This window comes from Adiantum capillus-veneris, chromosome 4 (assembly GCF_014529385.1).
Source record: "Adiantum capillus-veneris isolate H3 chromosome 4, ASM1452938v2, whole genome shotgun sequence".
Lineage (NCBI taxonomy): Eukaryota > Viridiplantae > Streptophyta > Polypodiopsida > Polypodiales > Pteridaceae > Adiantum > Adiantum capillus-veneris.
The window spans coordinates 103,680,473-103,702,805 of NC_140934.1; the positions used below are offsets into that span (position 1 = coordinate 103,680,473).

The 22,333-nt window shown below is 46.1% G+C and overlaps 1 protein-coding gene across 1 annotated transcript in view; it reads right to left on the reverse strand.

Moving 5' to 3' along the window:
- LOC147459722 (tRNA ligase 1-like) overlaps nt 1–22,333 on the reverse strand; it is a 265,347-nt gene that overhangs the window by 41,856 nt on the left and 201,158 nt on the right. The window lies entirely within an intron of this gene.

Below are 22,333 nucleotides of genomic sequence, written 5' to 3' on the forward strand. Positions count from 1 at the left end.
AAGCATGTCATAAGTGGTGCAAACTAGTTCTCATGGTGGTAGAGAAACATGAAAATAGCCATTTGCATGCTCACACAAGGCATCAATGCCCCATGTCATCCTAACAGTGATTGTAGGTGTCGGAATAGCCTCTCTCATGGCACTCTATGAAAGGCTTTGCGGAAGCCACAAAGCAGCAGTATAAATTCTTCTTTAGCACCCTAGCCTGGCCAATCAAGCATCTCAACAGGAAAATATGGTCTATAGCAGAGACAACACTCTTGAAGCCCACCTGTGCTGGTGCTTGCACACACATCTCGCTCGGCAGACAGACTTAGCATTGCCTCAAACACGGCTGTATACAGTTTGGCTAAAGTATAGCCAAAGTATAACCAACCATTATGGTTCTAATTGGACATGTCTCTCGCTTTGAGGATCGGCACAATAGTGTGCATCATCCACTCAGCAGGTAGACCCTTCTCTAATGCCCTGTTGAACACGTGAGCAAGAAAAGAAGCTAGGCTCACCCTGTAGACATATGTGATCAGCTGCTTGTTCATACTGTAGTCGGCAAATAAGTACCTTTACCATTGATGGGGAAGCTCGTTGTAGTGGGTCGGGGCTCCCACAATTGTGGTTGGGTGGCTTGTACACCATAATTTGAGACTTCTCAATCTGTAGTCACCAAGAAGACATGGACTCCACGTCAGCAAATGGGTGTGCCATGCATCCTTGCGGTGTGACTTGAGTGTCAAAAAGCCACCCCTTTCATGCAAGGCTATTAAAAGAGCGCCCGGTTGCAATAGAATTCCGACATCGCCACAATGCTACATACCCTCTAGTCAATTGATCTTAGGCTGCACTTGTCTTGGAGAAGTGGTGTAACTGGAGTAGATTTTTTTGCCACATCATCATCTTGTGTTCCTCCTAAACTTCAACGTCATCACTCAACATACCTAGATGAATCCAAGATAAGCCCAGATTCACCCTTAAAGAAAAGCAGAAGGTATAAAGTCATGGTAGTCACCCAAAGACAAACTAAAAATTAGTTCCATCATGCTTAGTATTGACTAAATATTACATCTCCACTAACATCATCAATGCCCAATCGTGGCTGTAGAACTAGGACCAATATATGCTCCCACACACACACTTGTTTTTTTCTTTTTTGTAAATCTTGGATTACTTTACAAATGGGGACCCTCAAAGTGAGGAAAACCCATTAGAAAGATCAGATGCAAAGAAGAACACAAAGGTGTTCTGAAAGGGGAAGGCATTAGAAGCACACATAAGGCTGTAGGATATCCGAGCATATGTCCCCAATATCATGGGCAAAATGTAAGGACTGACCAAGTGAAATCCGGAACAGAGCAAAGCGATCCACATCTTGCTGATGGAATAGGCAAAAGTTGCGATGGCGCCATAAGGATCATAGCGACTAAGACCTGACCAAGGTGAAAAAGGGTGCGAAAAGGCTGCAAAACACTGAAGGGGATCAATGAGAATGCTGAAGAGCCAAGAACGTCTATGGAAAACTGCCGATGAAAACACACACACAGTCACAAACTGCTGATGTGTCAAGCCTTGAAGAATGGAGCCAACTTGCAGATCACGGTCGAGGGGCCTAAACTCTAAGAAGAACAAGCAACAGTAGAAGAAGAAGTCCTACCAACTTATGGGACCCCGTCCGATGGGGCCCAAGTGACATAAAGGAATCAAAATAAAGCTAGACCCTCACACACATAGCGTACAATATGATGACGTGGCAGCTATATGGAAAACCCTAATTTTGCGCTCACATGATGACATGGCAGACTGTACGGATTTCTGCCTTTTGCGTTGACTACTGACGTGGTAGTTGTACAAATTTCCGTGATTTACGCTGGGCATTGCTTTTGGACCAAATGATTTTGAGTTTGAAGCTTTTCATGTATGCTTTTGGGCCTAGGGCCTTTAAATATGAGGCCATGGGCTCATTCTTTGGCATGCTTTTGGATGAAGGTACAGAGGATGGAGTACTGGCTCGTACTTTGATGATGCAATATAAAGAAATACCAAAAGGGGCACCAAGGTTTGGGGCCAATACTCTCTGGGGTGGCATTCCACCACTCCGTGTTACGTGTCGTCTCTCTCTTTCAGTTTCAGTTGTTATTGAAGTGCTAAAAGTCTATTCAGTGTGTTCTTTTCTATTGGCACGTGGTGCGGCATGCCCGTCTTGTGACATTGGAATTAGAGCATCAGGCGTGTGCCTTATGAAAGCATACCGGTCCTACAAAAGAGCAGACAGAGCAAACCAGAGACTACTGGAATTTTATTTGAAGTATCTTCGATCCCCGACCCCGGACTTATTAGCAACTCCCACCCTTCATACATCGTGCATCGGGCTCCCCTCTTCACCGCTCATGTCTTACAGGGCATAAGCCACAAAGATCACTTGCAAGAGAAGGATCCAAGATTTGTTTCGAGCTGCTGTTTTTCTTAAAGGCAATGCCATGCAGTAGTGGAAGTCTATAGCTACCGAGCCACACACTCCAAGGACTTGGCAAGCTTTCAAGAAAATTTTTGCTCGAAGTCATGTGGTTTCTGACATCTTCCTTTGGAGTGCAACTTCTAGGAGAGTGGGGTATCGTGGAATGCTTGCCATGGAAACCCTAGCAGATTATAACTTGAAATTTCTAGACATCTCTCAGCAGGTGTCTCTTGTTGATAACCTCGGAGGTCCGGTGTGACTCCTATGTCTTGGGACTACCATCACCGCCACAGAAACACTGTCTGTCCAAGAGCTTACGGACCATGGTGCGGTCAGCTACGACTTTATGGAAGGAACCTAACCCTAATTATTTTGGTGCAGGTTTCAAGATGGAAAGTCAGTCGACTTTTCGAGCTCGGTTGATGTCGAGATTGCTTTTTAAGTATGAAATCTGTTTGAGAATTTGTTTGGTGATCCTGTTTGAAATTTGTTTGAAATGGATGGTATCTATTTTAAACCTGTCTTGGTGCCGATTTGAATTGTTTGACTCTGGTTTTAATACTGGTTTCAATGATTGGTGATTTTACTTCCGGGTGGAGTACTTGAAATGATGTTTGAGAATGCTTGTTCATACTCATGGCCCGGACCCTTGTGGTTATTTGCGGCGGGAGTATTGAAATGTTTGAAAAGTGTTGTTTCTACTCATGGCTCGAACCCTTGTGGTCATTTACGGGGAGAGTATTGTTGTTACTCATGGCTGGGACCTGGATGGTTATTTGCGGGGGGGGGTATTAAAAAGTCTGAGTAGTGGTTACCCTTAGCACCTCCAGACGGCGCAGGCTGCGTCCTGGGGGGGCGTTTGGTTGTAAAAGGCCTCTATATCTCATGGCCCGAACCTTTTTAGGTTATTTGCGGGAGGAGTGATGAGGGAGTCGTTGAACAGCTCATGGCCCGGGCCGGGATGGTTATTTACACGGGGAATGTTCATCAGCAACTTTATGTTTCTATGTCTTGTAACATGCATATGTGAGCATTTGTGTTACATTGTGATGTCCCAACTACTGAATATTCCTAATTGTATGAGATTGCCTCGGTATGTAATTTTAGTGCATCAAGACACCCGTGGAAGATCAGTGCGGTATGGGTGTGATGGCTAATTTTACTAGGCTAGAATATCAATAGTTCCGACTTGGATGAAAGGATGGAGCCAACTCCTTGATCAAAAGAGCCGATAGGAGAAGCAAACTCCTTAACAAAAAAAAGAGCAAACTGATTGTCCCTCGGAATGACCCTTGGAAATTTTGAGCAAACTTGAACTGTTTTGCAGATATGTTGTAATCGCAGACGATTACTTTCTTTCAAGAAGGGGGGAAATCACAAACTGCTGACGTGTCAAGCCCTAAAGAATGGAGCCAACTTGCAAATCACGGCCGAGGGGCCTAAACCCTAAGAAGAACAAGCAACAGCAGAAGAAGAAGTCCTACCAACTTATGAGATCCAGTCCGATGGGGCCCAAGTGAAAGGAATTAAAATAAAGCTGGACCCTCACACACACAACGTAGAATGTGATGATGTGGCAGCTGTACGAAAAACACTGAGTTTGTGCTGACATGATGACGTGGCAAATTGTATGGATTTCCGCGTTTTTGCGTTGACTGCTGACGTGACAGTTGTACGGATTTCCGTGATTTACGCTGGCAGCTTTTGGGCATTGCTTTTGGACCAGATGCTTTTGAGTTTGAAGCTTTTCATGTAAACTGCTTTTGGGCCTAGGGCCTTTAAATATGAGGCCATGGGCTCATTCTTTGGCATGCTTCTAGACGAAGGTGCAGAGGATGGAGTACCGGCTCGTACTTTGATGATGCAATATAAAGAAATACCAAAAAGGGGGGCCAAGGTTTGGGGCCAATACTCTCTGGGATGAAATTCTGCCACTCCGTGTCGCGTGTCGTCTCTCTTTCAATTTCAGTCGTTATTGAAGTGCTAAAAGTCTGTTCAGTATGTTCTTTTCTATTGGCACGTGGTGCACGTCTTGTGACACACAATTTTTTTTTTTGTAGATCTTTGGGATTAATTTACAAGTGGGAAACCTCAAGGCAAGAAAAACCCACAGAAAGGATCATATACAAAAGCGCACACACAGAAGTCTTCATCTGTGAAAAAGGACTAAAACATTAATAAGAAAGCTCATGGAAGTCTGAAGTGATATCACCAACTTCCCAAGCAAAGCGTAAAGATTGCCTAAGGGAAAGCTTGAAAAAGTGAAAGGGATTTGTCTCAAAGTGAGAGAACATGCAGCTGTTGCGTTGACAACACAGTCCAATAAGCCCAAAATCTGGCCCACATTCCTAAGGAGGGTGGCTCCTTGGATGAGATTCGACAGTGGCGCCTCATCACCATTCTCAACTCAGCCTACAAAATTCTTGCCAAGGCTCTGAGTTTGAGGATTCAGCCACTTTTGGAGAGCCTTATACATGGGACTTAGACAGGTTTTGTCAAGGAACGCAGTATCCTTGACAACATCTTCACTTTTTGGGAGGCTTCTGCCCTTGCACGGCTCCGTGGGGAGGACCTTGTGATTCTTCTTCTCGATTTTGAGAAGGCATACGACAGAGTCGACTGGGACTTTCTAGAGGGCACGCTACGCAGGATGGGCTTCTCAGAGGCTTGGATCAGAGGGGTGTCAGCTTTGTATAGACAGGCTCACAGTCGGGTGCTTTTGGCAGGAGGTAGAGGTGAGCGCTTCATGCTCACACGATCGGTCAGACAGGGTTGTCCTCTTGCCCCCTTTCTCTTTCTGTTCTATGCGGAGGCGATGAGCAGATTTTTGGTGTCACAGCAGGTTGGTTTGAGGGGCTTAGCACTCCCTCTACGGGGAGATGAGCTTCTGGACGCTGAGTTTGCCGACGACTCAGCCTTGTACTTAGAGGGCTAGGAGGCCAATTTACACAGATGTGGGCAGGCTTTGGAGACTTTCTGCTGTGCATCGGGCGCACTGATCAACTGGAGAAAGACAGTGGCTTTCTCGATTGGTAGTGCTCCTGTGCCAGATTGGATGCCAGGAGAGGGTTTCAGGTGGATTCCTCCAGGGACTGCAGTTCGGTACTTGGGTTGTCAGGTTGGTTTGGATTTGTCCCCCGAGCAGCAGATTGCTCCTCTTCTCCTGTCCATCAGGAGAAAGCTGTTACATTGGAGCTCAGCCCGACTTTCGCTGGCTGGTAGAGTAGTAGTTGCCAACCAGGTGTTGTTGGCGACTATGTGGTACATCACTTCTTGCTGGATCTTCTCGAGTTCTTGCATCAGCCAGGTACAGAGGCTGATCAGGAACTTCCTTTGGTCAGGTCGCGACACTCAGATTGCCCGAGCCAAGGTGGCTTGGTCGGTCATCACACTTCCTTGTTCTCAGGGAGGGCTTGGGATCATTGATCCAGCACAGCAGAGCAGAGCCCTTCTTGGGAAGTTCGTCGTCAGAGGACTTCTTCCACTCGAGGAGCCCTGGAAGGAGTTCTTGTTGCAGAGGCTTCGTGCCAGGGTGCCTCAGTCAGGAGGCCCTTGGCAACCTTCGACCAGATGGATCTTTACAGAGTTGCGTCGAGTTGGTTTGAGCAGGAGACTGGAGGACCGATTCGCTGTGAGTCTGCTTCGTTCTTGGGAGCTATTACGGCGTGGCCTAGAGCAGAGACAGCCGACGTGCACGGAGGAGCGCCTACGGCAGCCCCTCGTCTGGAACCCCATGGTTAGCACTCAGCGAGGCCACTTGGTTGGGAGTAGGCCTCATGTTTCTTGGGGTCCCATGGCAGCAGGTCCAGCGCGCTCTCTAGGTGACTGGCTAGAGTTCACAGGTTTGTCAGAGGAGGTGCAGGTTGTCCAACTACAGGGCATGAGAGGGGTTCAGAGCATGTGTCATGACATCTCAGAGTCAGTTCCAGCTGACTGGCTCACGCCTCTCGAGCCAGTGGCACCCCGGTGGATGGGAGCCTTCACACGACTGGAGGTTCTCATTTTAGTCAGGGCTTGCTCAGAGACTGTCCCAGCCCTGTTCTTCGAGCTTCAGGGTGGGGGACGACTACAGAGAGTTGCAGTAGAGGCCCCGCAGGTAGCAGAGTGTTGTTTCCAGAGGATCCGAGTTGTGGGCATCTGTGGGAGATGCGTCATAGACCCTGACCCAGCAGCTCTTGAGACAGGACACTGGAGGCTATGGGCTTGGGAGTGCTGTCCACTGGCACGAGTACAGTGGGATCCTGGTGAGTGGCTTTGGAGGGACCCATTCTCTTCTGCAGACCGCCCATGAGTCCCTTTCTTTCAGTACACTGTTCGGCTTGGACGTCATATACTTGCAGCACAGAGTGAGGCCCGCCCCGCTGCAGCACGTCATTGGCAGGAGGAGGGCCTCACAGTTGAGTTCTTGGCAGCTTTTTGGCAGAGGCTGTGGGACTCCAGACAGCCGAGGCGCGTCACCTTGTTCAAGTGGTTGGTTGCACACAGAGCCATAGCAGTAGGGAGCTGGCTTGTACATAGTGGTCTCTCGGCCGCATGTACAGCCTGTGACCAGTTGGTGGAGAGTCAGCGTCACTGTCTTTGGGACTGTCCCTCGGCCCAGCAGGTGTGGCTACGAGTTCTTCGGCTGATGCCTGCCCTCTCCACGGCTCGACAGTACACTTGGGGGGCAGCGGCTTGGTCCACCCTCACGGGCCCGGCACTTCAGTTTGAGCTATCTTCCACCAGCAGGATGATAGTGATACAGGGGGGTCGACCTACACTCCAGCCTGCTATAGACCTTACTCCACAGGAGTGGAGCAGTGAGAGAGCGGAGTGTTGGGAGCTCATCAGCGGCCTAGCTCTCTGGTTCATCTGGCGGGCCCGTTGTTTAAGCATCTTTGAGGCTCGCCTTGTACCACCAGCAGAGACTGTTCGTGACTTTTGGCTAGAGCTGATCCATACTCTCAGAGGACAGCTTGAGGGACTACAGGGCAGCTCTGACCGCATGCGGGAGCGCCGCGAGGCTTTCCTTCGACTCTGGCGCCCTGGGCCGTTCTACTCCATGGTCCAGGGGGTGCTCAGATGGCACTACTGTCCACCTGTGTGGCTTTTCCCTCCTCCCATCTCTTGATTTAGCCCCATTGTACATATGCTGTTTTTTCATTGGGAGAGTCTCCCCACCATGCTTGTTGTAGCCCTCTCTTGCAGAGGTGGATGTAGCCCTATGGGCAGTTTTCATTAACTAATAGAAGGATCTTTTTCTATAAAAAAAAAGAAGGTGGGAGAATGCGGAAGGCCCTAAACCTTTTGTGGAAAACCATAGAGGGGAATCAGAGCCGCATACCAGCTGAAGAAATCCTCTAGTAATGCAGCAGTCCATCAGGAGATGACTAACAGTCTCTTCCGCAGCCAAGCAACAAACACAATGGAGGAGTAGATGTGACGTGCACTGAGAAAAGAGCCCATTGGGAGAACTCCAAGTAAGCATCGTCAGAGAAACAATCGCTCCTTCAAAGGCAAGTGGCTCTTCCAAAGGGCGGAGAGTGCTTTCTTCCACCAGGTTTCAGACTTGTGCATTGACCATAGGGCATTACCATGGTCACCAATCCAGGGCCGTGGTAGAAGAGGAGCATAAACCTTATTAGCGGACATACCCTCACAGGGCTTGTCCCGGATAAACCAATCAGACATGTGATCCCAATCAAACGAAGGCGGAATGGGCAAAAAGTCCACCATGTGTGGATGCTCTCTCCAAATCTGGCGGTGACGCATACCCAATCCAAAACAATGAGCAGCATGGGGAAACTGAAAGGTGTGCCCCACCTCATCAACCACATCACCGACTACTCGAAGGCCACGACAAGAGAGAAAGTATGCCTGGTGAGGCGACCAGTCGAGCAAAGTAAGAGAGAATGCCCTTCTCCAATGAAGACTCTACAATCGAAGTGAGCTCCCTTCCCGCTGCTATCCACCATGCCATGATAAATGCATTGTAACCTCCTTCCAATCAAAAATTAAGCTGGAGGTGATAGGGCGTCCAAGAATGTGCCCTTCCATCTTGCCTAACACGACCTCCCAGAGAGATAGCTGCCAATGACCAAAGGTGGAAGAACCAACATGTTGACACAAGTAGGCAAGCATAAGAGCCCACGGCTGAGTTTGTTGCACAAGAGTAGGCAACAACATAGCTTTCCTAGCAAGAACATGCCGGCGCAAGTCTAAAATATTGAGATTGTTGAAGCGCTTGGGGAATGCAAAGTTTCTTCATCAACATCAAACGCATGCCTTTTTTGTGAGACAAGTGACACAAAATTGATGACATAAGAGAAGTGAGACAATGTCTAGACCAATGCAACAACGGCAAATAAAACTGAACGTATGCCATCATGATACTTTGAATAATTCACAAGCCAACATGTAATGGCCATGTGGATAGCTTCCAATAGTGCAATTTAATGTTCCAAGCGTTGCATAACCCAATCCACTTTTTGAGTATCGAAAATTAACTTTAAGATCGGCTGCAAGCCCATACATCTCCAAAGCTTCCATAATAATCACTTGAACGTCAGCCTGGCAATTGTGAGGCATGAACAAAGAGTCATCAACATAAGCCTGCCCATTGAAGTTGTGACCCGATGGTAGCAGCAGCCCATGAAGACGACCACACACACACTCTTTTTTCTTGTTGATGGAATTTACAAGTGGGAAGCCTCAAAATTTACATTTGCGACAAGCCTCAAAGTTATTGTTCATAAATCCAAGTTATTACCTCTGAATGAGTATGATTGGTATCAGCTATTATGGCCAGAGAAATTGTTCCTCCACACATCACAGTTCGCCATTCGGGTTATCTGTTGGCTTGGGATGTACCAACTACGTAAAAACTGGATTGGGTACTCCAACATCTGCATTCCAAGTTAAATTATTGGAAATTGTCCCCACTACATGCGCGTCTCAAGATTGTCCAGTACATTCTCATGGCTTATGTGCAATTTTACTTACCTCGATTACCTTGGTCTCAATTGTGCTTGCAGTCCCTGATGTAGTATTTTGGAGCATTTTTGGCACACCTCGTCTCACAGAAAGGGTCTCCGGCTTTAATCGATAGACAAGTTGTGTTCTCCCAAGCGCTTTGGAGGGATGAATATCTTGGATTTGCAAAGTCATGTTCTGGCTTCGAAAGCTATGCTATTGTGAGTCATGGTGGAACATCAACAACCCTCGAAGCTCATGGTATCACATTTGAGTGCGCATATTGTCACGCCATCTTTTGATCATTGGCAGCCGACATATTGGGACGTCATTTTTGGGAAGCTTGAAGAACACATTCCAAGATGTCCCTTTACTTCTTCTCTCATTGTTGATTGAAAGGTTATCACCTCGCATTTGGCATGGCTTAGTCGACAATCCTTTCTAGGTAATTCCCTTCAATTGGAGAGTTTGCATTGGAGAAGGGCATTCTCTTCAACTTTCGTCCACCAAACGGTCTCCTTGCCTGGCATATTTTAATGTGCTAGGTACGTTCTCTAAGGCAACGTCTCGTTTTCGTTTAGAACGCAATTATTCTCCTCTTTGGCAGGACATTCAAAGGATGCTTGCTGATCTCTCACCCACTTTTTTTATTGGAATCTTGTTGCTATCAGACTGGAATGCATTTCAGTAGGCAATGTTTATGTCCTCTTGCGATGTGATGCGTGGATTGTGTGTCATGGTGATCAAACTCTGGTCACTCTTCAAGTCATCCTTGTGGTGGCAACGAAGACTGTCTAGCATTTGGCAAAGTCATCTACTTTTGAAGAAACCTATTTTCTTGTGGTGCTGCTTGGTGGGAGCTCTACCTATTGGCAGTTTATTGCATGCACAACATATTGTGCCTTCTCATTGTCTCAGATGCCAAGAGAATGTGCCATTCTTATTGTAGGGTTGTCGCTACTCCAGATCGATCATTCGACAAGTGTCAACTGCTCTTCGGTTGCGCTTCCTTTCCGACACTTTTCACAGACGGTTTTGGCTTTTTGTGGTGCTCCGATCTCCGTAGTCTCAGTTTATGATATTTTTTAATTGGATCAGATTTTGGGTTTTGTGGGTTATTTGGCACTACCGAAACTCCTTACTAATTCAAGGCACTAATGTTGACATGTTTCCCTCTTTCAAATTGTCGCTTGGTCAAGCATTGCATTTTGCTTATGATGCTGGGGACATCACTCTTGATGCCTATAGGATTTACTTTGATTGTTTCTAGCCCTCGAAGCTTCATGGTGCTCCACTTTTTGTATCTCTCTCTCTCTCTCTCTCTCTCTCTCTCACACACACACACACACACACACACACACACACACATTTTTTTTTGGGCAATCAATTCGATTTATCTACCTGTGGGAAACCTCAAAGAGAGTAAAACCCACCAAAAAGATCAGGTACAAGGGAAGGAACAAAAAAAGAGTTCGACTGCACAAAATGGCTAAAAGCATTCATAGGAAAGCTGATGTATATCTTCAGTGATATCACCAACTTCCAAAGCGAACCGTAAAGACTGCCTAAGAGAGAGCTTGAAGAACGGGAAGGGATCTGCATGAAAGCGATGGAGCATATAGCCATTACGTTGTCGCCATAGAGTCCAGTAAGCCCCAAACTGTCACAAACGGGAGCGTATAACAATATAAAATACATTCGGATAAATAGGATTTATCACTTATTACTGAAGCCAGAGGATATAGAGAGAAATAAATAGAGAGTGAGAAGATCGACCCAGTACTGGGGACCAGAAGATGGGCTGGTCCCCCCCCCCCCCGTAATAGTATCTTTATTACTGAGGAGAAGTCTATACAAGCACTTGAACCGAACGTATTACCACGTTCGTTCTAGAATAAGACTTGATGGTTCCCGGAAGCCTCGGCTTCCGATTGCTAGGGCAAAACCCTATTCCAAGGAACTTCCATTCCTTATTCCAAATCCTTGAGAACCAAGGTTCTCGCCTCTGGATCACACCTTCCAGACTCAGGGCATGGCATCCCTGCAACTCTTTTCCGACTCTGTTTCCAGAGTCCTGTTCCTGCAAGAATAACTCCGCTTTCTTGGACACGAAGTCCTTCCCTTGGGAATTTCAACTTCCGGAACACATCTCGAGAGTCTACCTCTCTTCAATCCGTGGATCGCCTTCGTCTGCTCCTATTGCCTCACTAAGAGGAAGTACACCTGCAAACAAATACTCAAGAGTTCATAACATGAAAATTGTTACCTTCAAAGTCTCGACGCTCGAACGCAACTCCGTTCTCGAAAAGCAATTCCCCGGAAGAGATCTCTCCATAGAAAATCCTCTCTTCCAATCCTACACACAAAAGAGGTGTGTTCTCGGGTTCCTTCTCGTGAATCAGCCCCGTCTACGACGTTTATGGGCTGAAAACAGAGAAAAACAGCAACTTGTCGCGATGGAAACACGCTTCGTAGGCACTTCTTCGCGAGGGAACTCGCGCACTGGGTCTTGGCGACATCTGGTACACTTGGGGCAGCCACGGGCATCACCGGCAGAGTCTTCTTTACGGTTGAAATCTGCAACAGCATCTCCTCCTTGCAAAGGTTGGTCCTCCCCTCTGAGTGAGAGCATGTGATGCTTTTATAGCTCCTAGCCACGGGCACGAATAGCTGCTTGCGTAGAGATCGCGGCCGTTTTTTTTTTTTTTTTTTTCAAAATTTTTGTTTTTCATTTTTTTTTTCTGTTCTGCCAAAAAAAGAGAGAGAGAAAACGCTGGCTGATCTGTTGCCTTATTTATCAGATGGCTGCCCACTTATTAAGTGGGCGGCCGGCGTATTTTAAAAATAGTCTGAACCTGCCCAAAAACTCAATAAAACCTTATAAGTTAAAAACAATGCTTTCACAGCACTTCCCGGGCGTCCCTGGATGCAATCACATGCACAGTTGCAATGCAGACATACACTTCCTCGCGGGAAAGAATCTGCTTTCCCGAAAAGCAATCCCGCTTTCTCAAAAAGCATCTGTTTTTCCTCAAAGTTTCCTCTGAACCCATCTTCATTCAAGTGCTTGCTTTTTCCTTGTGCACAATTCTAACACACTTCGGAATTGCCTCCCGACTATGGATATTCCCTTTCCGATGCACCCGTCACCCACCTTGTGACGCATCAGGAATACCCATCACCTAGTCCTTTCCTACCGAACTTACGGTACAATCTCCTTCACGATGCTCTATGTCACCCATCCTATGACGCATCAGAGATGTCCGTTCCCGAATGGTCGGATACTTCTTTCCGATGCTCCCTGTCACCCATCCCATGTGACGCATCAGAAGTATCCGTTCCTGGTGGCCTTACAGATATTCCCGTTCTCAGTGTTCCCGTCATTACTTTAAATGACGCACTAGGAATACTCTGTACTCGGATGTCTCCAGTGAGAAAAACCCTCTCACTTAAAATTCCAATAATTCATTTAGAATTATGTTTCCTTGGTGTTCCAAGTGAGAAAACCCTCTCACTTATAAATCCAATAATTCATTTAGAATTATTTTTCTGTCAGATAAAGCCAATTTGGCAACACAAACTTGACCCACATGAGGAAGACCGTGAAGCGTTGCAACGCCGATGAGAAGATGCCAAATGCCCAAAACCGTGTATGGAAGACCATCGTGGGAAAACGGAGCATGCTGATACACGACGAAGGAAATCTCGGGTAATACAACAATCCCACAACAGGTGACAAACATCCTCTTCCGCAGTCAAGCAACAGACACAAGATGAAGGGCGGATATGGCGCGTCCTAAGAAAAGTACCCGTAGGGAGCACACCAAGCAAACAGCGCCAAAGAAACAGTCGCTCCCTCAAAGGCAAACACACACACACACACACACACACACACACACACACACACTTTTTTTCTAGTACTGTCAGATTGAATTACTAATGAGAAACCTCAAAACGAGAAAAACCCATAGAAAATACTACAAGCGGTAAATGAGAAACAGTCAAAGTAGAGTTCGTAATGGCTAAAGGGGAGCTCATCCAACTCATAGGCAACCTGAAGAGACTAACGAAGAGAAGTTTTGAAGAAGGATACATACTCCACTTGAATCTGCTGAAACATGAGGAAATTACGTGCTCTCCACGCTGTCCATAGCACCTAGAATCTAACCCAACCAAAAAAGTATGCATACTGCCGATGTACTGGTGGAAGAACTCCAAATAGCCAGAAAAATCTACTAAAATGTATCCCAGGGAAACACATGCGGAGAGCTGTAGAGATGCAATCCACAAACTGTTGCGTACGAGAACAATACCACAATAAAGGTGGAATATTCTCAACGCCTGCACCACAATGAACACATGGCGAGGAGGCCAATCTCCTAGAGCGCATAAATTTCCCGCTAGGAGCACCCCAATTATGCATCTCCACATAAACAATTGCTCCTTTAAAGGTAGCTTTGCATGCCACATTTTCATAACTTTACTTTGCCACCATGTAGCATCCTTATTAATATTCCACACATTGTTGCAGTGTTCTTGTATCCATGAGGATGACTGCAAATGGCAATACACCTTCTTTGCAGATATAGAGTGAAACGAAGAACCAACGTAATGCCAATCAAAGATTCGATCCTCCGCAACTAGCGGCGGAATAGGAGATATAGAATCAACCAGATCCTTAATTGTGCTCTAGATGTGCCTGTAGTGCACTTCGTTTGAGCTATCCTCAACTAGCAAGATGATTGTGATACAGGAGGGCCGGCCCACGCTTCAACCTGTCACGGAGCTCATGCCTTAAGAGCGGAGCAGTGACAAAGAGCTTTTCATAGAGTTTATCTGCAGCCTGACTCTGTGGTTCATATGGAGAGCCCATTGCTTCTGCATCTTCGAGGCTCGCCCCATCCCTTCGGTGAGGACTGTACGAGATATATGGTTGAAGTTGATCCACATACTTCGAGGTCAGTTCGAGAGGCTACACGACAGCTTTGACCGTATGACGACAACAAAAGGGATATTTTTCATTTTTCTGAAAGACTCCAATAGAGAAAGCAGAGGTACTTCTCTTCTCTTGGCTCATGAATCTCCATGGAGATATCCCTGCTTTTCTCAAGGCTCATCATCTTCTCTCTCTCTCTCTCTCTCTCTCTCTCTCTCTCTCTCTCTCTCTCTCTCTCTCTCTCTCTCACCTATCAGCTTAGTTTAGGATTCCGTAGTATTTATATCTTGTTATCCTAGCTTAATTTATTTTGTTAATCTGACTTTGTATCAGATACACCGCATTGTAACTTTCTGGTCTCATAGGTCACGTTGGCCTTTTGAAGATGTTAATATAACATTTCATTTCATTTCTCTCTCTCTCTCTCTCTCTCTCTCTCTCTCTCTCGCGTCTCCGTGGTGGCTAGTATACTGCTCATGCTAATTAACAACAGAACAGGTTATTACTTCTTTATGTTTATTTTTCCAACATGAGTTCTTACTTAATCGTATCACCAACAAGGTGTTTAAGGCCTTGAGATTGAATCCTATGAGTTAAATACAGATCAAGTCCATTCACAAGATGCTCTCGAATTCTAGAGTCTCCATCTCTATAATTCGATTAGCAGGAATTGTGATTAGCATTGTAAATAATCAAATGCTCTTCCATTGAAGAGAAACAGTAAATACAAAGTCTTTTCACCGCGGGCGGCGGGGGAGGGGGTTCCACAAAGTCCTCGGCCCTCAACTAAATGTGTGCATGTGTGATTAAATCTTGATGAAATTTGACACGCCTTTGCAAATGACTACAACGTACTTAGCGATTTTTCCGCTATTATATTTCCAACACTCTCAGATTGGTAGCAAAGCTTTTCGAGGTTATTCTTTCTTTTTGATGAAAGGACGGTTCTTGGATTAAGCACGAAAGATTTAGTCTGCTAATTAGCAAGGATAAGGGAGACAAGGATCTATTAACCCATACATAGTAGATGCTTAAACACCCTGGGAGTTGTAGTCTTAATAGTGGACCCTATGGGGCTACCTAAGGCTCTACCACTATTGAGCAATCACGAAGCTTGGTAGGATTTTGCTCACTAATTACAAGTAATGTTATGAACTTCCTCTATTTTCATTAATCAACAGAGTTTACACCAAGGGGGTGTGAAATCATAAAAGCTTCTCTTTGATTCTCAAAGGAAAAATAGTTGGTTTTCCACTAAGTAATCAATCTTTACAAACAAATTCTTGATTCACAAAGCCCCATCACCATTGTTGAAATGCCACACGTAGAGGAGACACAAAATGGATTTCACTAGTCTTGACTTATGCGATGACAATGCTACTTCTGATGTGGTGGTGGTGACATTTCATCAAATTGGGTACCCCAAGTACCTGGTAACCACATTTGGAGGAACAATCTCACCTCGCCACATCAGATTATGCCAATCACAAGGATTAAGCAACATAAGTTTTGATTTGCATAAATTGACTCTGAGACCAGCCGTAAGCCCATACAGTTCCAGAGCATCCATAATCCCTTGGCCATCAGCTTGTTGATTGCGAGGCATAAACAATGAGTTATCTTCATAGGCCTGTCTCTTGGTAGCTGTAAGCCATTACGACTACCAGATGAGGTCAAATGATCAAGATGCATCAACAACGGGTGAGTAGCAATAGCATATAACAATGCACTGAGGGGACAGCCTTGCCCAACTGAACAACCAAGAGGCCAAGATTCCGTCAGTTCCCCTTCAAGGATTCCCAAGGACATATTGCGATCACACAAGAAATACACGATATTAACCAACTTAGGACCGAACCAGAGACACCGTATCGTAGCAGCAATGTGACCCCAATGGACAGTATTCAATATCAACTTGCATAACAATCACATCCTGTTGTGTGTATTTTGCATATTCCATGTCAATCATAAGATTAGCCAAGTTGTAAGTGATCTGGTGACGTGGGATGAAACCATCTAGAGCCTAATGAATTCTTGCAAGAAGGTGACCTTTGATCCGATTCACCACAAATATAGCCAATAGCTTGTAAACTGCAGGTGTCAAAGTAATTGGCCACCAATGAGAAAATTGGTCACAAAGTGCTTGCTTAGGTAACAATTTGAGCAAACCCTCCTTCCAAGACACTGACAAATCTTATTTCTCCCATGCCACACTCAACATAAAAAGCAATGGCTCTTTGAGGGACTCCCAAAAGGAAAGGAAGAATTTTCCACAGTCAACCCATCCCAGCCAAGGGATCGCCACGGCCCAACACAAGCAACTCACAATGCAATTCAGAATCAGTGAATGGTTCCTCAAGGCATTGTGAATCCTGCAAAGAAAAGATTGGATGTACATGAGAAAACAACAATTTACGTGCTTGCCGAAATGTTGTAGAGGGCTGCTGAGGAGCAACAAAGACTTGCCAGTAATGTGAGACCGTGGCATTAGCAAGTTCCTGTTTGGATAATGTCCAAGCGCCTAAAGTAAGCAAGACTCACTTAATTTCCTAGGAAACTCTTGTATGATGCAAATGCTTGAAAAATTGTTTCAAAGCACAGCCTTTATCCACAAAAGCCCGTTGACAAGCATGGGTTTGCCATTTATCTAGTTTCCGCTTGTCATTATGTTGGATATATACACGAGCTTCACAAAACTCCTTCATTTCAAGGTCCGACAAAGGCCGCGAGTCAGCCAATACTTGCAACCGTTGCCATACCTATTTCGCAGCATCAACATCCCCCCAAGTCTCATGCATGTAATGCTTACCATAATCCTGAATAGCACATTGCACCCGCATAACAAACCAATACCAAGCAGCATCAAGATCCAGATACATATGAGCAAGCAAGAGGGAGATATGTCCACAAATCATACCTCGAAACCCTTCATGAGTAAGATGAGAATTGTTGATATGCAGTAGACGCTTTCTAGAAAGAGGTTGAGCATAAAGGGATTGCCCAAAGTACAAAGTCAACATAACAGGGTGATGATCCGATAGCTGCAAGGTGTAATTTATCCTCATATCGCATACAAAGTCATCATATTGCTGTAAATTAAGCACATACTAGCGATCTAGGTGTGTGCAATACGAGAAACGAGCATCATCTGAGAAGTACATCCCGAGACATCTGGATGCAGATAGCGCCATAAATCGAGCATCTTTGCAGATGCAAGAAGATGATCCCATTCTTGCCTCTCTGTAGCCCACATGTGTGAATTGCCAGTGGTGCTATCATCACCACAAAGGAAAGCATTGGAGAGACATGGATAAGATGAGATGTCTCGCCATAAGGCACTCCTTTGCCCAGAGGCTGTTTATGCATAGATGCCTCCAGATTCATAGATCTAACCATTCAACAAGCATTGCACAATCATCCCAACGGCCGCTTGGGTCATTCCTCACAAGAATTGGTTGAAGCTCATGACAAAATATCATCAATAATCTTGAATAACTGTGCAGCAAACCAGCATATGCAATCCAATAACCTGCAAAATAGGAATACTGACTAGCAAACTCGTGTTGATTGTGTTCTTGCAAAACAACTATATATGCTCTACATGTATTTACATAGTGCCAGGTTAGTCACCATTTATCAAGGTTACATAACCCACACACATTGTATAAGATGCAATTAATGCAATTATGCATAAAAGATCATATATACAAGTGGCAAGAGAACATAAGGAATTAAGTAGAACTGCCCATGGACATATCTTCGTCCACCACATCCGCGCTAGAACCGATCCTCTGATTTAGCGCATGGAACGTTTCCACCAAATTAACATGAGAGGCATAAACCTCACCAATAAGTATATCCTTGTAGGAATGCATCGCTTTTCTCCATGCGTCAATCAATCTGCGATTATCATTACATAGAAATTGCTTGAATGATGCATTCTTATTAGCATTGACAAGAGGAACATAATTACGAGAGGAGGACGGAGTGCGAATCTTCAATGTCTTTTTCAGCACCACCCAAGCGCTATTATCAGTGGACCCAACATTTTTGCCCTTCACAACATTTCCATTTCTAGGGACAACCAAGTAAGGAGGCTTGGTTTTCTCTTTTTCCACATTGGGGACTACATTAGCAGTGGAAACTCCATTTTGCTTGGCCTCACCGATCGCCTAGCCTGGAGAGACACGATTAGAAGATAGAACTGGTGAAGGAGGGGGCTGCAAGACGGGTTCAAGTCATTTGAATTGCATGTGACTAAATTTGCTACATCGAAAACAAGAATTTGCAAACTTGCCCCGTTTGAGTTTAAAGGGGCGCTTCCCCACCCATGGATCACCCGAATCAGCCATATTACCTTCAAGGATTGGTTTCTCAGTATCAAAAAGAATACAAAACTTCTTGGTGTTCGTTGGTGAGCAGATCACCTTCCCAAGCTGTGTAGCCAGCAACGGTAGAAAGTGTCTCCATGTGCGAGGGAAATCAACTTCCTCCACCCACACCGGGCATTTATGACGGATAAGACCTTGATAATATTTTATCAGTGCCCAGGGCAAAACAAGGGTCATCTACGTGCTAAAAAAGAGTGGAGACACCTCCAACAGAAGATGTCTGGCATCAATATCTCCTTACACGACTTCACAAAATCCACGAGCACCAAAATAGACGGGATGGACAACTTGACATTTGAGAAGAAAATCGACCCATTGTTCGACATCCTGTGCAGTAGGCACTTTCCCCCAGAAAAACAAGATGGGTGCACTCATAGCATACTGCACAACCGGGTCCATGAGGTCTTGCACGGGAATACACACCTCAAGAATAGGTGCCCGACCATTCCATGCTTTCCGATCCTACTCAAAGTCCTCATACAAACAAGTTTTGATCTCAGAAGTGGCCTCTGAGGAATTTCCCATGGCTTTCTGACGCTTATACACAGATAGAGATTCGAACATAAGGAACAAAACTCAACCAAAGAATAAAACCCGAGAGAAAAAGAAATTTTTATTGTTTTTCTTTTTTTCAATAACCTCCATCTCCATATAGGAACCACAGAAGTATATACATCAAACCCCATAGGGGAATACATGACGAACATCGCTCAGGGGCCTACGTAGAGACCTGTCAAATCTTGACTTCCAATGATCTGTTGCTGAAATCTAATTACAAAACCTCAAATCAACCCAATCTATCTCTGTGCAGAATAGTTCCTCAGACAAGGTTACGAGCAGAAACTGCTGACTCAAGAAGACTATATACAGGGCTACGACGCGCGCGCGTGCCCACACACACACACACACCCAAGCTCCTTGCGCAAAACTTCCAGAGGCAACAACGCGGCAGAGGCAAGGCATGCACAGGCTTGCTCCCATGCAGGCAGAGGACCGCGTGCAGGGAAAAGCTCACACCTCTCTCTCTCTCTCTTACACACACACACACACAAACACACACATTTCTTTTAAAAGAATGCAAAAGCAATCGGTTAAAAGTGGGAGCAGTTATGAGGAGATTGACAAGCTGATTATGAAAGTATGGGCATGGAAAACTAGCTTGACTGCCACCTCAAAAAAAAAGCTGTAGAAGATGCTGGTACGTGTGATAAGTAACCCATACAGCTCAGAAATACACCCAAGTGAGAAGATAGTCATACTCTTGGTAGTGTTGGTTTAAATATGCCAAAAAAATCAGAATAATTGACGAACAGGGTATGATGGCTAAATCAAGAGATGAGATGAGGAAACAACCACAAACACGGACAGTATCGCCATCTAGGCACGCCATGGACCATTGTGCGGCGCTCCCGCATGCGGTCGGAGCTGCCCTCTAGTCTCTCAATCTGGCCTAAGTGTGTGGATCAGCCCCAGACAAATGTCACCCACAGTCTCCGCCAGAGAGACGGGTTGAGCCTTGAGGATGCAGAAGTAGCACGCTCACCAGACAAACCACATTGTCAGGCTGCAGATGAGCTCCCTACACCACTCTCTATCTCTGTTCCACTCCTGAGAGACTAACTCAGTGGCTTGCTGGAGTATAGGCCTGCCCTCCTATATCACAATCACCTGCTGACTAAAGCCATCTCGAAACAATGTGTCAAGCTGCAGATGAGCTCCCAACACCACTGTCTATCTATGTTATACTCCTCAGGGACTAACTCGGTGGCTGGCTGGAGTGTAGGCCTGCCCTCCTGTATCACAATCACCTGCTAACTAAAGCCATCTCAAAAAGAAGTGCTCGGCCCGTGAGTGTGGACCAAGCTCCACCTGGCACCAACACCCGATGTGTGATGGCTGGCTGGCTGAAGAGAATGCAGGCATCAGCCGAGGAATCTGAAGCTAAACCTACTCTCCAATGGGGCTGTCCCACAGACAGTGACGTTGAGTCCCGAGTGGGTGGTCACAGGCGGCACATACTGTCGAGCGGCCACTGTGCACCAACCATCTCCCGACTGCAGTAGCTCAATGTGCAACTAGCCACTAGACCATGGTGACTCGCCTCGTTCTCTAATGTTCCACAAGCGCTCCCAAAATCCTGCCAAGACTTCTGACGTGAAACCCTCTTCCTGCCAGTGAATCACTGCAGCAAGACAAGCCTCTCTCCGCATTGTTAGTATGTGGCGACGAAGTTGATCTGTGTACTGGAAGAAAGGGGTCCCCAGGTGATCGGTTGGAGTAAGGGGATCCCACCAAAACCACTCCCTTGGATCCCACTGTACTTGCACCAAGGGGGGGCTTTTCCAAGCTCATAGCCGCCAGTATCTTGATTCTAGATCTGATGGGTGAGGATCCACGAAACAAGTCCTCCCACTGATGCCCAAATCTCTTTTTTCTTTGAAAGAAGCACTCGGCCATGTTTGGTGAATCGGCAGTGCCTCTCTGGAGGCATCCCTCCCTCTGAACCTCGAAGAACATGAAGGAACCTGTGTCTAAGCAAGCCCGTACAGAAATGAGGACCTCCAGTAGCGTGAAATCCCCCATCCAATACGGAGCCTCAAACGCTCCTCGGTCCTCCCAACTCCTACTCCGGCCTACTCTACGCAGCTCAGTGAAAATCCAACGGGTAGAAGGGCTCCATGAGCCAGCCATATGTGGAACCTCGGCCCGAATCTGGTGTAGCAACAACTCCTTCTGGGACTCCTCCCCTAGCAAAACTCCTCTGACAACAAGGTTTCCAAGGAGGGTTGTACTCTGCCGTGCTGGGTCGACGATCCCCAACCCTCCCTGAGAGCAAGGTAAAGTAATGACCTGCCAGGCGAATGATCGGCAAAAGTAGTCTCTGCATAAATGCAAACTGATCCTCTCATGTCACTGATGTGGTCACTAGCGTAAAAACGATCTAACCTAGATAGATTCACGCACCCTACTCTATGATCAGACAGAGAGAAAGAGAGGCTATTTAAGGGTCGTACAAAGCCTGCATGCTGCCATACATCCGAAATCCTTTATTATTCATGGGGCGAAGCACCCAGCTTAGCCCCATGAATTGTAGCATGATTGTCCCCCACCCCATATGAGGCGTCCTCCAACATGTTGAAGCCCCCCCAATGCACCACTACTCTACGTAAGGAAAGGACTCCAGAATATGTGACCAGAACTCAACCCGTGCAATCGCATGATTGGGCGCATAAATGTTCAAGAAGCCCAAAAGGCTACCTTGAGCTTGTATGGTGACCCACTGGGTCCTAGTTGGTACAGGCTCAGAATGGCTTGCTGGCATGAATCCGCAATAGTCATACATACGCCTTCCTAAATGTCCCCACGTCCAAAAGCGACGGACCAAAATGTCTCGTATCTACATCGAGGAACATGTCCACAACGTTAAATGCGGCTCTTACATAGATGATGCTCATGTAGCAAGAGAATATCAATAGGTCCACCCACAACGCATCTCTGGATCTCGTGCCTCAACCGACCTCAATCGCGCACAAACTGTGGTCCTCCAAGGCCCTGGATATTCCATGAGATAATCCTCATGGGGACAATGAGAGAAAACCTATGCTA